Consider the following 12,551-nt stretch of genomic DNA (forward strand, 5'->3'; position numbering starts at 1 on the left):
GTGAACTCTAATGTCTCCCCTGACATTATATGGATAATTAGTGACTGTGTTTGTGTGTGTTAGTGTGTGTTTGTATAAGTGTACATGTACATATCCTTGATGTGAAATAATATCAACCCTCTGAGCTGACTCACTGTAGCTTCCTGGATACAGAAAGTGTGCTGATAAAAATACAGTACAGAAATGCCTGCATGATTTTAAAGAACCCATGGAATCAAAGTGGAGTTTTGTGGCTTTTAGTCTATGCTTATTAGCTTTGAGGTTGTATTCTAATGTTCTGTAAAAGTACTAAAAATTAGCTTTTTTCAGATTTACACATTTTAAATGTAGTCTTACACTTCCACAGAAATGGACCAAAATATAGACCAATGCTTTGGCACGGTCACCACCTACATCAAAGTCGGAAGTGGTGGCAAAAAAACCGGTGTCGCACCGGCGCTAATACTTAAACAAACCTGTAGTTAGCTGACCAGCTGTCCTCAAAAAGTTAGCTGTTACCTTTAAATTGTCTGGTTAAGCTAAAAGAAATTTGTGCTGCGCTGTTGGCTGTAAAATTCACAATGACAAAAACCGAGGGCTTCACTTTTATCGGATTCCATCAACAGAGCTGACTGGACTGAGGAGATCATTTCTAACTCAACGTTTGCAGCGAACATTTTATTACAGGTATGTTATTAACTCGTATCATTATAATAATAGTATCGCTAAGAATATTTCTGTATTTCTGATGGCTATTTGTGTCATACTTTCATTTAATCGATGATTATAACTAGCTGTTTTGTTAGCAATAGTGTACCCAAACCTAGCTAGCTTTGAACTTGAAGGCTAATTTTATTCAATATTATTTTCTAGCAATATTTAGAGGAGCTAGCTAACACTAGCTGTCTAATCTGTCAAATCTAACACAACAGTTCGCCAGCTTACTGCCACCACTTACTGCACATGTGCAAAATGTTTGTAAGCAATGGGACTGGTCTATTGATGACTCAAAATATTAAGGACAATATGTGTCCTTATTTAGCAATGTAACATTTTAAAAAATACTGTATGTCTCAAAATTCACGTTTGAGGTATGACTGTGTGTAATTTATGTTGTAGAACAAAACACCTAAGTATCTCAAAGTAATGTTTACCACAGACCTTATTTTACACATAAACCGAAAAACCCCATTATTAAAACCCATAGGAAATTCCAGAAGTAACCCATGGCGAATTAGCCTTCCAGGATCGCCTACAAACTGACATCAAGGCTGAACAGCTCTATTGGCTATTTAAAAAAGGGATATGCCACGATTTCCTGTTTCAAACGGAAATATGTCAAAACAGTAAAGAAATCTGAGCTTGTCAACTAATTTCATAGGGCCTTTAATAAACTTTAAAACGAAATGTAAAAACGAATCACTCCAAATGTGATACAGAAAAACAGTTGTTTGCATTGAATTCTTTCATGATGTTTTGAGAACACAGTGGTGACAGGAGACCCAGCTACCTGTGCTAATTAATAACAGAGCCGCCCACATCCACTGTGAGACGCGCAGCAATCTGAGGCCACCCAGTGCACTGCAGCAAAAACATTGGAGGAGGATCAGTACACAAACAAGACTCTGAACGCATCAGTTACCGAGCGCCAGGCACATTTATCTCAAATGCAAAGGGAGCAGTATGCACTTAATAAAGAAAGATGATCTGACAGTACAAGATGGAGGAAAAAGTCTGGTTTGAGTTTAAGCTAAATTATCTTACATAAGCATTCAGATAGAAGTAATTCAGTCATTCAGACTAACATCCTCCAAACTGTATCACTTTCAGGGTTGCCAATTTTCATGTGATTATGGACGATACCAGCCTGTCTGATTTGATTTCCATATCCCATGCTGAGTGTTTGAACTCTTGGGAGAGAATTAAACCCCAACAGAGAGGAACCAGATGACAGAAAAATAATTTCAAGATATCATTTAGCTTTCTGTAAGTATTCTCTGAAGGAGGATTCACCATCTTATGATGCTATACAGATCAAGTTCAGTCAGTGCAGTCAAACTTTCAACAAGTCTTTAGAGACCCAATAAAATTGCTTGACGAGTGCAGTTTTCTTTCCCGTGTTAATGTATTTATAATTGTATTTCCAATCATACGCATGTGCAATAGTACTGAGGCCAAAATTGTGTTCTTTACTTCTTTGAATGGATGTGACCTGAAAGGTACAGCACATTTGTTTTCAGAAACATTTGAGTAGTAATTTCAAAAAATAATACTCCTAACCAAAATCCTAAAGCTAACCCTAACCATCAGTACTGAGACCAAAACAGGTGTTTCACTTACTTCTGTGCAAATATAATCTCTCGCTAACCAGAAATCAAAAGGGATGTGATGTCAAAGGCACAGCATGGGTGTTTTTCTGGGCATGAACAGTCGCCACATAATGCTTCTTGCCCGGAACTCGGCACACTGCGGAAAAAATTCTGAACACGCCAGTTTCCGGTGTGATCATGTTGCCTGAGCAAACAAAGGAAAAAAGTCAACTTCACTCTTTTATGAGCCCTCCAAATAACAGGCAGTGGTAAAACTGCTATACTAAAATGAAATATTTGCGGTTTATGTGTTGCTTGCAAAATAAAAAAACATACACAGAATATTTATTCAGAATATACTGCTAGTTTTGAATGGCCATCAAAGGAGGAAGATGCTTTTGGGGCCCAGATGGTGTAGTCATGCCATCTACCACTAGGGGCTAACCCCTTTCTTGTTAGTCAGAGGCAGGTGGAATTAAAAGGATGAGACAGTTTCAGTCTGAAAGACATTTTAGTGGACAATGTCCTGGAAGTCATAGACTATTCTATACATAGACTATATTTGAAATCTATATATTTTAAAAGTACACTAGCATATAGATGGCCTCAAAGTTAACACACTTAGACTAAAAGCCACAAAACTCTCATTTTGATTTCACCTCACCCTAGTCCTGTAACTAGATGTTCCCAACCATTTGTGCTTAACTCGAGGCTGATCTCTAGACTTAGCCATTTAGGGTTGAAGCTGCAGCAATTGATTTAGTCCAGGGATCAAAAAGAGGTCAACGAGGGAACCAGGAGGGAGAATAACAACAACGGCAAGAATGCAGAGCAGGAGCAGCTTACACTGGCAGCAGGCCCAGTGGTGATGAAAGAGCATCACTGCAAAGTGTTGGTGTTGGACTGACCATCAGACATGCAAGGGCTCTGTGCCGCGTCTGTTGTTTTCATTACGCTGTCTGAATTCTGCCTTCAGCAGCTCGGTGCATATTTGCTGAATTCCTACAGCACATTTGTGTTCCATGTTGTCATTCTACATGAACCAAAACTGGAGTTGAAGTACAGCTGAGCGCTATAGCTAAATCTTAATATTTTTCAGCCTTTTGACAATATTCAATATATATATCAATATTTATGTATTTGCTCTGAAATTATGTAAAAGGCCATTTTTTTTTAGTCCAAGAAACCATCATTTCAGACAAACAGCTATTGTTGCCAAGTAGATTCAATTTGTTTAATGTAAGAAAATTAAACACATGAAAGGCCCATAAATAAAATAAATCATTAAATAATGATATTTATAATAAATAAAATAAATAATTTTAAATATAATATATAAAAAATATGATAATGCAGATAATTAAAATGCATAACATTATTGTGGCGGATGAGTAAAGAATTGATTAGGGAATACAAAAAGTGCTTTTAGAAGGCAATATATTGTTTATTTCCATATCAGTGAACATAAGCCTATTATTGACTACGTTTACATGGACACCAGAAAGCGGCTTATTGTAAGAAAGCAGGTTATTGCGAAAAAGCAGCGTTCCAGTTTACATGCACTGTTTAAGCGGCGTACTCTTTACTCCTATAAAAATGCAACTTCGTCAGTAAGCAGCTTTCTCCACAGCAACGTAATTTCCCCGCGACGCTTGTTTAAATAACAAACATGGTATCTGAGGAAGACTTCGCTATTTTATTCTCCGTTACTTCACTTTATTTCCAGAAATTCCAGAGTTGTTGCTGTTTTTGTTTCCTTAAATTTCTATCACGACCTGCAGCGGAATTGTGCTTCAGTAATCGCGTTTCCCTCTTACCAAAACACTGGGATTCCCCCAATGTACAAGTGCATATATGCATGTAAAAGACAGTTGATGTTTTTCATTGGTTTGTAGAAATGGGTATAGTTTATAGTGTATGTGCTTTTCCCACTGTACTTTCAGAAATGTTGAATTCTTTCACTGTGCTGACTTGTTGTTGGGCTCCATCCAATGACGTTTGTTATCCGTTCTGTTCATCGCATACATGCTCTTCAAACACCCATCAAAGTGCAGCTTATGTGTTTACTTGGCCACATTAAGCCGTGTTCTTGAGGATAAACCTAGGTGTTTTAAACCGCTTTCTCTTAATCCCTTAAGTGGCATAAGAAATCGGCATTCTCATTTACATGACATTTCAGAATGCCACTTTCTGCAAAAAAAGTGCATGTAAGATTGTTCATTAAATCACTGTACAGCTGTGTGATCCCTGTTCAGCTGGAGTTGCGCTAACTGCCCACTGCTGACTGAGACTCATAAAACATGAAGGTGAACATTCCTTATTATGGTCCGGTGACATGAATAATTGCATTAATTTTTTAACATGTTATTTATTTCTTTTTATTTATTTTATAATTAATCGCACTGAATTAACGCATTAAATTGACAGATCTAATGCAAACAAGTACTTGAATCAGAGTTTTGAAAAAATTCATTGAAATGGAATGTTTGATTCACAGAAATGAATCAATCTTACCAACACACCATTTTTACTACTATAAATAAAAATTGCTATTAAAATACTATTTAAATATCTCTGTCTTAATGCTCACATGATTTGCAAGACAAGGAAGGACTGCAAAACTAGTCTAATGACACAATTTTTAGAATCTTTAGAAAACTTAATGGGCAAAAAAGGGCATTGAAATAATTGTTATATTCTCCATAAATATGATAATGTTGCTTAATTTTATAATGTTCGCAAAATCATCATGAAAATATTGTGAATGTTCGATATATATCACCCAGCGCTAAGTTTAACGTACTAAATTAAATTGTACGTTTTTGAACTTTGAACTGCATGGTGAAGTAACTGTGACTGCATCTGCTGTTGGAAAAACTCCAGCAGGGTAGCAGTGCAATGTGAAGCGACATGTCTCTCTCTCTCTCTCTCTCTCTCTCTCTCTCTCTCTCGCTCTCTCGCTCTCTCTCTCTGTCTCTCTCTCTGAACAGCAGACACATTGCTGATATACTGGAAGGAGTGTCGTTCCCCAGGGCTTTAATGTCATCACTCAATTGTCACACTAGTTTTTACACTCTACGCTCATTAGTCAGTAGAAGAGAAGCCTGAACCAAGCCTGGCTGCAAATGTCCTCAACTCCAGCCAAGATGAGAGGAACACAAGACATCTGGAGGAAGGCGAGGGAAATATATAAAGAATGAAATGACTTCATCCACTAAATTTTCTCACATAACTGCCTTGTCCAATCCCAGGAGGAATTAATATCTTAATAGTTTCCCCTAAAGAGATGGGAGAATGGAGACTTTTGCTGTAGTCTCCTGCTATAGAACTGAGAGAAAAATCTCATGTTAAGTCAGCAATCATAAGTCAGAGATTTCAAAATGAACTTTCTCATCAAAGTCTTCTAAAACCACCTTACCCACACTATGGTATCTGCATCTACTTTATTGCTCGCTCTCTCTCTCTCTCTCTCTCTCTCTCTCTCTCTCTCTCTCTCTCTCTCTCTCTATATCTATATATATATATATATATATATACACACACACACACACATACACACAAAAGGATCTTTGCTGCTTGTTTAATTTACTTAATTAAAATGAACTAAAGCAACACTATTGTAGAACAACTGAACAACAAAGAAATAAAAGAGATTTATATGAGTCTAAGTTGGTTGGGTTTACCCAATTCAACTAGATTCTTACTACTCAAAGTGTTTGTGTTGAAATAACATAGTCATTTTAAGTTAAGAAAGCTCATTTTAAACACATGGAACCACTGTCCACAATTGAATCAAGTTCAGCCAAAGAGCTATTTTTTTGTGTACTCTTACTGTATGTCAACAATTGACTCATTTGTGTCTATTTTTATTTCTTTTGTGGCAATTTAGGAAGAATATCTGAGACAAAGTTGATAATTAAATGAGACATAACTCCATTGAGTAAGCATAAAATGGTGTTCACAACCCATTTTACTTCACCTTATATTTTTACTTCATATAAGAGATTTCAGAATGAGACATTCAATGAGAAACAAATGAAGGACAGGATTGATTTTACCTATTGGCAAATGATTAGAGAGTGGATGGGGGTTGAAAGTTTTACTTGATGATTGTGCACAGAAACCTTTCCTTTGGAATAGCATGCACCAATGAATTTTGCACAATAGATCCAAGAACATCTATTTAGAAATCTATCTATTTAGAGTCTATTCTAATTGCATGTTGACTTTAAACCTCCTGAGCTATGTAAGAGCAACTTTCGAGCATTAAAATGTTACTCTTAGAAAAGTCTGCAAATACATTAATGCACAAATACAGTATCAAATTACAAACAGGGCTTATTTATGACATTATACTTGGACAGACTATAGCACCAAACAACTGCTCTTGAAAAGCCTGATGACGACAGATACAGGACAACTCATATGGATATGCAGCATACACATGTTCACACCCTCACTCAACCTACAACAGAATTTCTCCTTTTTTCTTTTCTTTGCAGTTTCCCATGTTCCACTCTCTGTTTGGGCTTAAGGGATAATCCTCTCTCTCAACACAGTCCCACATGTGTTAGTGGTTGTCCTGCCTGTTAAAATCCAGGACAGCCATCCCATCCCAACCCATCCTGCAGACAGCTGTTCCTTTCCTCTATGTGGGTCAGCAACATCTGGCCTGCTAATCCAGCTGTGAAGGGATGGATGGATGAAGAGGAAGCAATGCTTTGCTCTCTGGGAAGAAGAGTGGGGGGAGAATTCACTAAAAATGAATTGCCTTTGATAACAACATTTATTTGCATTACGCTTGATGCCTTATTTACTGAAGGAATCATGCAAATCAGGTAATGGCACAAAAATGGCCACAAAATCTGTGCTCAATGAATGTGTGTGGTGCAATTACCCATCTTGAAGAGGCCAGTTCTCAATGCTAGGTTGTGGAAGATGCCTCATCAAAAAAGTTTGTTGCATCAAACTACTGTACAGCATTGCACCATCCAATAAGCTGAAATATTTCCCACAAAAGTGGCACAACTCATTCGCCCCAGAGTTGTTTTTGTATAGGAAAACATGAGGGCTGAGGAGGCTGCATTTCTGCAAGACAAGAGCCTCATTAAGAGCCCTGCCTTCAAGAGTGTAGTGAGTGAATGAGCCATTGCACACAAGCAAAATTAAAGTGTAAGGCCGAGAGGAGAAAAGAGAGATGAAGGAGAGGGTTTGAGAGCATCACAGGAGGGGAGAAAGCAGGCAAATTGATGAATCTCACAAAAAGAGTATCTTATCCTGCATTTATAAAAAGGCAGAGGAAAGAGGACAACAGAATTGATTTTTCTCCCCACACCTGCATTTCTTTCCCCACATCTCTCATTCATTTATGAGAAACAGGTGTAATCAGAGAATCAATCTGACCCAACAAGCTACTTTTGATCTCTCTAAATCAGCCACTATCTTTCTTTCTAATCTTCTGGCTCTATCCCTTCCTTCATTTCGATTTCTATAGACTCTTTTTTTAATTCCTCTTAAGTTTAATTCTAATTGCTCACCCTTTGCACGAACCATCTCACAGCCTCTCTCTTTTTTCTCATTATCTCTTTTTTTCTAATCTTTTTCCCCTTCTTTCTGTGGTAGCAGGGAGAGAAATTATAACCTTGTTTTTGCACCACACACACAAATATCTCATAAATTGAATCCTCACACCAAGGCATGGCTGTATATCAAATATTCATAATTATTCTGTGATGGTTTTGTTGCCGATATAAAATTAAAAGGAGTAGTTCACACAAAATAACGGTAACACTTTACAATAAGGTTCCATTTGTTAACATTAGTTAATGCATTAGGTATCACGAAAAAACAATTAACAATACATTGTTTACCGCATTTATTAATCTTTGTTAATGTTAGTTCATAAAAATACAATTGTTCATTGTTAGTTCTTATTAGTTCATAGTGCATTAACTAATGTTAAGAAATACAACTTTCAATTTTAAAAATGTATAACTATATGTTGAAATTAACATTAAGTAAGGAATAATTGACGACAGACCGCTGAATTGTTGAAAAATAATACACACCCGAGGTGGTAATGCGGTCACGATGCGCAGCGGAGTAGGTTTGTGTGTGAGTTTGTGTTTGAGGGATCGAAAGAGAGAAACTCAGAAACTGAGAGAGAATGCTTCTGGGATTACAGCTCTCGTCAGAAGTAACATTGCTTCAAAATCACAAAGATGTAAGTTTAAGCACTTCTCAGCAGCAGCGAGTGTCGCCATATTTCTGTTGTAAACCTTAACAACTGTTTTCAACCCTACTGAGATGCAGGTGTCCACTGACATGACGGCTCTGTTTTTCTCTCGTGAGTAAGTGTGTGCATAATGCGTATAATATCTGTGTGTCCACGTGTGTGGGAGTGTGTGTGTGAGGGGGAGCGTGAGGGTGTTTCCCACAGATATTTCAGATCATATAGAAGTTTTTTTGATCAAGTGTATCTTGCTCTGATACAGCTCAAGCCTTCGTTGCTGCTTCGAAAACATCACTTTAGAACTAGCAACGGAGGATGCGCTGCTTTTCGGCACTGGAATATCAAGGTAGTGTGTGTGTGTGTGTGTGTGTGTGTGTGTGTGTGTGTGAGTCTGTGAGTGTGTGGGCACGTTTTTGTGGTTTACGATGACATTTTTAGGTTACAAACTGGTAATTACAAGGGTATTATGCTATAAATGTGGTTTATGAGGACATTTCTAGTGTCCCCATAATTAAAATCTTTTTAAAAAACGTACTAAACGATGTTTTTTTGAAACAAATTTTTGTGAGGGTTAGGTTTAGGGGATAGAATCTGTAGTTCATACAGTATAAAAATCATAATGTCTATGGAGAGCCCTCATAAGGATAGCCGCACCAACATGTGTGTGTGTGTGTGTGTGTGTGTGTGTGTGCGCTTGCATATATATGTGTGTGAGCGTGTGTAAGTGTGGGTGAGACGAGGGAGCCGAGGGCTCTTTTTAACCGAAATTAAAATAAATGTAGGATATTATAGACATTGTTTGTCATTCTTATCCAATGTACTAAAACAATGTCTTTGTTTTAATTGTTTGTTTTTTTTGTTGTGGTAGCCTGTAGGGCTCTTTGAAATAACTGAAATAATTTGGCGAAGTGATATGGAACCATAAATAATTGCACACCTTAGAACGTCTGTAAACCAATCAGAATAAAGCATTCAACAGACCAGTGGTATAACTAAGGTTAATAAATGCTGTAAAAGTATTGTTTCTTCATGTTAACTAATGGAAACTTATTGTAAAGTGTTACCAAAATAACAATTCTGTTGTCGTTTGTCTTTTTTTCTTCTGTGGATAAAAAAAAAGGAGATGTTAGGCAGAATGTTAGCCTCAGTCACCACTCATTTTCACTGTATGAAATAAAGATGCAATGAAAGTGAATGGTGACTGAGGCTAACATTCTGCCTTAAATCTCCAATGTTCCACAGAAGAAAAAAATCCATATGTCTTTGGAATAACATAAGAGTGAGTAAATGATGACAGACTTGTCATTTTTGGGTGAACTATCCCTTTAAGCAACACTGTGAATATCTCAATGACAATGAGACTAATGACTATTTGGCCATTTAGTTCCCTAATAACTTAGGTAGCCTAACGTTCATAAGCGCAACAATATATCATTCATTTTCTTGCGACTCATGAGTATGAGAGTGTTTAGACAGATGTTTTAATAGTGTCTTTGATTTAAACTTATAGCAACAAAAATTCTATGAATCAGCTCAAACTGTTTCAGTGAATCGCTTCAAAACTCCGATTCAGTGATTCATTTGCAACATCATTCAAAAATGTAACATAAATCAGAATATATAATTGTGTTAATTTTTATTATTCCTAAAAATATTTTTATGGAATTTTACTGCATTAAACATTAAACATTAAACATGCTGATGGCACACTGCACGAGTGTTTGTAACCTGCTAGCCTGCTTAGCATTGCTTATTCTTATTCTCATATGTTCATCGTTTTATCCTTTGTCATTTTACAGCGTGTTTCAGGTTTTTCCGCTTTTGGACTGTTTCATATGTGTGTATTTTACCTGTTGCTGCTGGCACCTAGTTCGAGTATGTGTTAGTATCCTGCTAGCTTTTTTAGCATTGCTTATCTATCAATTTTCAGCTTTTAATCCTTAACATCTACCATTTTTCAGCATGCATCGGGTTTTCCCCCACATTATTCTCTTATCGCGATTCAACTGCATGAATTTTCCGCATGCATCTGCTGGCATTGCATGTCACATGTTTACAATAGCTTCTTCCGTCAGCAGTGAGGGATTCACATGTGATTAATGTAAGGAATTAGTCAGGCTGACAGAGAAGTTTAATGAGTTAGAGACACGCATCCGAACGCTAGTCGAGGTCAGTGAGAAAGAGAAGCCTGTAGATACTGTTTCGGATGCGGGTAGAACAGCGAGCAACACACACAATTTGGTTCCGGCTCTAGAGCCCCCGCAGCAGGGCATTTGGGTGACGTCTCGGCGGCATACTCGCTCAGCAATGCGATACAACTCTCCCGTTCCTGTTAGGGTTTCCAATCAATTCTCCCCACTCAGTGATGCACCCACTGAGAATCATGTTGAAAGAGCCCTAATAATTGATGATTCTATTGTAAGGAACATGGAAATAGAGACTCCAGCCACTATTGTTAAATGCATTTTGGGAACCAGAGCATCTGATATCAGATCAAATTTACAAGTGCTGGTTAATGCTAAACATAGATTTTCTAAAATTGTTATTCATGTCGGCACTAATAATGTCTGACATCGCCAGTCGGAGATCACTAGAGATAATGTTAAAGAGGTGTGTGAACTTGCAAAAATGATCTCAGACACTGTAATATGCTCTGGCCCCCTCCCTGCTTGTCGTGGTGATGAGGTTTATTGTAGATTAGTGTAACTGAATGGCTGGATGTCTGAGTGGTGTCTGGAGAATAGCATAGGATTTATAGACAATTGGAAGAATTTTTGGGGTAGACCTGACCTGCTAAAGAGAGACGGACTCCATCCCTCCAGGGAAGGTGCCACTCTCCTCTCTAGTAATTTGGCTCATAGTCTTAATAATTATAGTATTTGACTAACTGGGGCCCAGGTCAGGAAGCAGACAAACTGATTAATCTGAACGTCTGCTAGCTGCCTTGAGACGTCACACAGGTCACATAAACTACAACACATAAAGACTGTATCACCTGTCTGTTTCCCGAACCACCAAACAGAAAACTCTCACTAAATCATTTAGAAAAATTAAGGTAAAACTTGAACAAAACAAAAAAATTAAAGATAAACACCATATGAAGGTAGGGCTACTAAACATTAGATATCTTTCTACCAAAGCACTGATTGTAAATGAAATTATTACAGATCATAGTTTGAATGCGCTCTGTTTGAATAAAACCTGGCTTAAACCGGATGAATATATTAGTTTCAATGAATCTACTCCCCCAGGTTATTGTTATAAACATGAGTCTCATCTGAAAGGTCGAGGAGGAGGTGTTGCTACAATTTACAGTGAAGTTTTTGGTGTTACTCATAGGACAGGATATAAGTTTAAGTCTTTTGAACTAATAATGCTTAATGTGACACCGTCAGATATAAAAAAAACTCTGTCGTCTTTTGCCCTTGCTACAGTATATAGATCACCTTATTCAACTAGACCTTATTCTGATTTCCTTGGTGAATTTGCTAATTTTTTATCAGATCTTGTAGTTACTGTAGATGGAGCTTTAACTGTTGGTGACTTCAACATTCACATAGATAATGAAAATGACACATTGGGATTAGCATTTATCGATATATTCTCAACTCTCTTGGAGTCAGACAAAATGTGACAGGACCAACTCATCGCCATAATCATACGCTAGATTTAATTCTGTCATATGGAGTTGATGTTGATACTATAGAAATTCTACTGCAGAGTGATGGCATCTCAGATCATTGCCTTGTCTCTTGTATGCTGCAATCAGCTAATGTTACTCAATCTACACCACGCTATTGTTCAGGTAGAACTATTCTTTCGACCACTAAAGATAGCTTTACTAATAATCTTCCAGATCTATCTCATATACTCAGTAAGCTCCAAGCCTAGCAGATCTTGATGTAATAACAGAAAATATAAATACAGTCTTCTCTAGCACTCTTGATAGTGTCGCCCCCTTCGATTAAAGAAAATTAAAGAAAAAAGCCTTGCACCATGGTACAGTGATCACACTCATGCTCTCAAGAAAG

At 37.3% G+C, this 12,551-nt stretch overlaps 2 protein-coding genes across 4 annotated transcripts in view; one reads left to right on the forward strand and one right to left on the reverse strand.

The window, feature by feature from the left end:
* The window catches only part of LOC127425738 (ataxin-1-like), a 391,578-nt gene extending 383,469 nt beyond the window's left edge, over window positions 1-8,109 (forward strand). Inside the window, exon 6 of the transcript XR_007894662.1 lies at window positions 8,091-8,109. The gene's annotated coding sequence lies outside the window, so the exon portion shown is untranslated. The remainder of the gene's footprint in view (window positions 1-8,090) is intronic.
* LOC127425749 (hippocalcin-like protein 1) overlaps window positions 1-12,551 on the reverse strand; it is a 58,149-nt gene that overhangs the window by 11,661 nt on the left and 33,937 nt on the right. Inside the window, exon 1 of one of the 3 annotated variants that reach the window (XM_051672015.1) lies at window positions 2,320-2,343. The exons of the other annotated variants lie outside the window; for them this stretch is intronic. The gene's annotated coding sequence lies outside the window, so the exon portion shown is untranslated. Of the gene's footprint in view, window positions 1-2,319; window positions 2,344-12,551 lie in introns of those variants that run through there. 3 annotated transcript variants of the gene reach the window in all.

Source organism: Myxocyprinus asiaticus, chromosome 34, assembly GCF_019703515.2.
Source record: "Myxocyprinus asiaticus isolate MX2 ecotype Aquarium Trade chromosome 34, UBuf_Myxa_2, whole genome shotgun sequence".
In the NCBI taxonomy this organism is placed as follows: domain Eukaryota; kingdom Metazoa; phylum Chordata; class Actinopteri; order Cypriniformes; family Catostomidae; genus Myxocyprinus; species Myxocyprinus asiaticus.